The sequence below is a fragment of the Myxocyprinus asiaticus genome, chromosome 50 (genome assembly GCF_019703515.2).
Source record: "Myxocyprinus asiaticus isolate MX2 ecotype Aquarium Trade chromosome 50, UBuf_Myxa_2, whole genome shotgun sequence".
NCBI lineage: Eukaryota > Metazoa > Chordata > Actinopteri > Cypriniformes > Catostomidae > Myxocyprinus > Myxocyprinus asiaticus.
Genome location: NC_059393.1, coordinates 24,096,157 through 24,101,515, shown reverse-complemented (window position 1 = coordinate 24,101,515; position 5,359 = coordinate 24,096,157).

Below are 5,359 nucleotides of genomic sequence, written 5' to 3'. Positions count from 1 at the left end.
AATTTTCCTTATGCCAAGCTTTATTTAAAGTTAAATTTTTATTATTATTATTATTATTATTTTATAAAAAAGCATTAAACATCACATTTCTCAGTGAATAATCAGATTATTGGCAAGCAGCATATAAACTGAATTAAAGAGGTTTTCACAAATAATCTAAACATCTTAATCTAATTATTGCAATAATCAGAGTATTGGTGTACATGTATACATAGACACTACATGTCGATTTGGATGAGATTAAAATCACAGAGAATCTCTGGGAATTATTGCATAACTGTACCTCCCCATGTAAAATCAGTCCTGTCCAAATAGGTCATAAGATTTTTTTTTTAACCTTGTGAATTTGTTTTTTTCCATTTTGCGGTTTGAGGCTTCCGTTAGAAAGAGTCTCTCACCTGCAAACTATACACAGTCATCTTTTGCTTGCTCACTGGGTTTAAAGACAAAGACGTTAAGGCATGATTTTCAATTAAGCTGTTCACTGGAGGCTTACGACATTTAAGACATTACAAACATTGCTGTATGATTTTTTGTAAAGCCGCTGTGAATCAATGTTTAGTGAAAAGCACTGTACAAATAAAGATGACTTGACGTGACAGTAAATATGCACTCTCATGCACAAGATGCTTGTCTACCCAACAGACCAAACCACATTTAAAAAACCAAGAAAAAAGAAAAGAAATCAGACCACAACAGGTTTCACTTTGACTAAACTAAACTGAGCTGGTCGATTGTCTGTGCATACAGTAAAAATGTTAGTGCATGATGATAAATGGTTTCAACATTTTTGTACACTCTAGTGATTGTAGTCTGTAGTAATATTCTAGTACTTTTATTACATTTGATTTTTTAAATGTGTTTTGATGGTACCCCTTTTGTTTTTAATTGAGGCAATGGAATAGAATCTTATAATCAATAGACAGGAACTTTTTTATTGGTGGTGTCCCTTGCAAATTGGTAAGGCAGTTGTTTATGTTGAGGGAGAATTAGACATACCTGTTATCTGTTAAAAGAGTCAGAAATCCTACTTTAAAGGGTTCATTAAGTGCAATTGATTATATGAAAATCAACATGCTAAAAAACCCCACAATTAATCATACCCCCTGACCCGTATGTAAATTCTTCAGTAAGAAATTTTCCTCCCATTCAAACTGTCAACCAAGTACCACCCTCATGTTTTTACTAGTCACTGTCATCAGCTCTACAGGCAATGTGCCTCAGCAAAACAGCAGGCAGAAGGATTCCTTCACAGGACGTGGTTTTATGTTCAAAGATATAGACGGAGCACAACAGAATAGAGGGGTCTCAAACCGTACCTTGACGTGAATGCATTAAGTATACGTACTTTTGTCTTTTTGTACGATTTTCAGATACTATTTCGCTTTTTAATAAACTTTTGTAATGTCGTGATTCACCTCGGATCTGGTTGGTTTGGTTCATGGCTAAGAACTTTTTAATGAAGAATATTATGTAATCCCTATGCAAAATAATGAATGGGTAAAATACTTGTAACCCACTAGACTTGTTGTAGCACCCCCAATATTTGCGGTACGCTTCTGGTATGACCCTGACAGCATGAGATTTGCACAGCCAATAGCAGCGAAAACCAGGGCGTGTGAAAAGGAGAGAGATTACATTGATTTTCTTGAGTTATTAAGACTCTTCTTGAAAAACAAAAACTGCACATATGGAGGATTTTTTTAACCTTTTGTTTTTGTTTTTCTCACAGAGAGCTAAAGAAGAGGATGAAGTGGTGTACACTGGTGTAGTAGTGAGACAATGAGATACTCTGTGGGTCTGTTTCCTCATAAATCACAACAAAAATGCCTTGGTTACTCTTGAAACCTTCGTTTCCTGAAAGGAGGCAACGAGACGTTGCGTCAGATGCTGAAAATATGGAAAGCGCCTCCCAAGGGCGGTGTCCTTGGACACTATACCGTTATGCAAATTTGACTGGCTTGGCGCTCCACCTATACTGACATCATAGTGAGGAAATAAGTCAGAGCCCAGCACCACACCGTCAGGATTTTCCGATAGATAGAAAGTGTAAGGAGAGTGTATCTCTCGTCTCATAAATGTGAAAAATCAGTGGCAGCTGCAAAGCTTTGCAGTGTCTCATTCCCTCTTTTCAGGGAACCACGGTTATGAGAGTAACCGAGTAGTTCCCTTTGAAGAATGTAACTTCGATGCGTCAGAAGCTGAAGCTATGGAAGACGTATACCATAATGCCATAGCACTGATGTGTGATGCATGATCCTCAGTATACAGCAGTGCTGTATATTTGGGTGACAGATTTTCAACCTGACATGAACTATTTTGTCAATTAAAAGCTTAAAATTAGAGCTGGGAACCAAGAACCGGTTCTTGTCAAGTCATATTTATTTATATAGTGCCTTTCATAACACACATTGTTTCAAAGAAGCTTTACAGAAAACAAAGATTTTGTAGAAGTGTAAGATTAATGACTAATGTCTTTGAAGTTCATCCTGGATTATCTGCAGAAGTTCACATACTGTAGATGCATTGTCCTTTGTTGGTTGACTGATGAAGGCTTTTGTTGGCAATTAATTGATAGTCTATGTATTCCATTTTAAGAGTGTAGTCCATCATTAGACCAAGGTGATGCAGGCCGAGATCAGTGAGGTGCATCGCAGTTCAACCGGCCGGTTATTTCGGTGAGGTCTATCCTAAGTCCAAGATTCAGGCAATGGCATATGAAGTACCCCATGTCTTATGGTTGAGGTTGGCATCAGTTCATCCTCTGAAGTCCTTCGTAATAGACTGAAGTGATGTCTGGCACCGGCTGCATTTAATCGTCATCACTTAGAGACACATAGCTGTGGAGTCCGACACCAAGCAGGAATGGAGCCGGATCCGGCTGAGTTCTAGTGACCTCGGGATAGGAGTCCCGAGGCTGAGACAGGGATACAAATAGAATAATATTAGAGTAGATGCCATTACATTTTTTCTTCTTGTCCTTTTTTAAAATACACCGATGTCATGCCGACTCCCTAGTATGGTTAGGGTTAGGGGTGGGCTTTAGGTATAGGAACAAAATCAAGAAGCAGCGAGTAAAAATCTGGCAGGGAGTCACATTTAGGCACAACCATATGATATTCATATAGTTCTGTAAACGGTTCTTGCATATGCAATTTTCCACCAATGTGGGTGGAACACCTGTCCTAAAATACAGTGGCTGCATCTAAAAGTTAAGGCAGCTTCCTAATCAGTTAATGGCTTAAGGCCTGTTTACCCCAAATCATTTTTTTTTTCAGGACTGTTCGTTCTGAATAAGCTTTTGAACAGGTACAATGGATTCCTATGGCGCTATTCACATCGGGTCCAACATATCATTTGCCAACAATACAGATGTTTTTTTTCTTGTCCTTTGGACTGCGATGAAAACGGACTGACCAATGAGCAGGGACGGTGCCAGGATTTTTTCAAGGGGGGCCCGAGATAAAAACTTTTTTGTCATTTTCCAGAGTCGCTGTAGCTGACCAATCCTGTGCGTTGGTGGTGCTACTAGTAGAACTAGTAGAAAGATTAAAACAATTCATGTAAAATGGTGTGAGATGAAAATGGACAAACTAAAGGGTGTGCAATATAGAAGGGTAGTCAATGAGCATTGTGACCCTTGTTTGAGGGTTGTAGGTCACATGACCAAGGAGCAATTGAAATTGGAAAGTTACAAAAATTCATGAAAAATCATGTGAGATGAAAATGGACAAACTAAAGGTGTGCACAGTATAGAAGGGTAGTCAGTGGATTTTCTGACCCTTGTTTGAGGTCAGTAGGTCACATGACCAAGGAGCTATAGAAATTTGCAACAATGAAAAATATGATAATTCATGTAAAATCACCTGAGATGAAAATGGACAAACAAAGGGTGTGCAATATTTCAGGCTAGCGAGTGGATGTTCTTAAAGTAGTTTGAGGGTTGTAGGTCCCATGACCAAGGATCTAATGAATTTAACAAATTTTAATAAATAATTTAAAATATTGCAAGTCTCTTCCATTGGGTCAAGTAGAACCAATTTTGAAAGTTTATGGAGTAATGGGTAAAGAGCTATTGAAATTTGAAACATTTGACTTGTCACTATGTTGACGGTCCCTAACTGCTGTTGATGTAGGTAAGGAAAACCACAGGCGAATACACTTTGAATATCCAACCTGAAACTGCCTTTACCTACGAGTGTAAACAAACGAATTGCTGAACCTCACTCTTATTGCAAGGATAATACTATAATTGTTATTTAGGAAAATCTGTAACCCTGATTTCATTACAAATGTGCAATAATTTAAAAAAGAAAAGACAGTGAGCCCGTGTCTGTTGTCTGAAGTTTGTCCCGCAGAATTGTTACGGAAAGGGCAGGCCTTTAGCCCACAGCATTTTTGTTAGAATGTGCCTCAAGGGAACTGGTCTCAGAACAGTCTGAAAGGCAACATAAGTTATTTTCATCCCACCAATGGAAACAGCCTGCAAGTACAGCATTTTTCAGCTTTCGGCAGAACCCAGTCTTACAGGGTGCGTTCCATTCCAAAGTGCTCATCCCATACGCCCTAATCTCTTCGAAGGCTAACCCTCCAAAGTGACAGCTACGGAGCGTTGAAGGGTGTAGGGGCAGATGTCGGTCAATCGGAACACATCTCAGTGTCATCTATCCAAGCCAAAGGGTTAGGCTGAAGCTAATGAACATCACTTACACCCAATCAGAAATCTTTACACATGATTTTGCCTCATTTAAGAAATGAACTTTAATTTTGAAACATATGTACACAATCATGGCCTCTCAGTCATATCAGTACCCTTATAAAAGCTCTTTTATTCTACATGCAGCAGGGGTGCCCTCATGGGGGCAGCCATGATAGAATCACATGACCATTAAATCTGCTAAATGATCATTTCCAAGAATAGCACATTGCTTAGATAGAAACTCCAATATGGTGACATCAAAACAGCCATGTGCATTTCGTATCGAGTAACACTGGTAGGCCTAATATCAAGGATGAACATTGGGGGAGCCCGTGCATTTAACAGTATTTTAGCCTTGTAAATGAAACAGCTTGTCTAAAAGGCTAAAAATGTAACAAGTAACAAAGTGAGAACAAACCTACTTCTATTCCAGCAAATGCTTCTCAGATTTTGCAGTTGCATCCTCTTTAGCAATAATCAAAGTACCACAAACCCTTTCAAGAAGGCTGTTACTTGTTAATCGTGAATTCATCGTAAATAACAATCAGATACCAAGAAAAATATCACATTTTTGCACGTCAACAATAAAGGTAAAAAAAAATGGATATGCAAATATGTATCCATAAGCAAATATGGATAATGACTAAAAGAAATACTTGG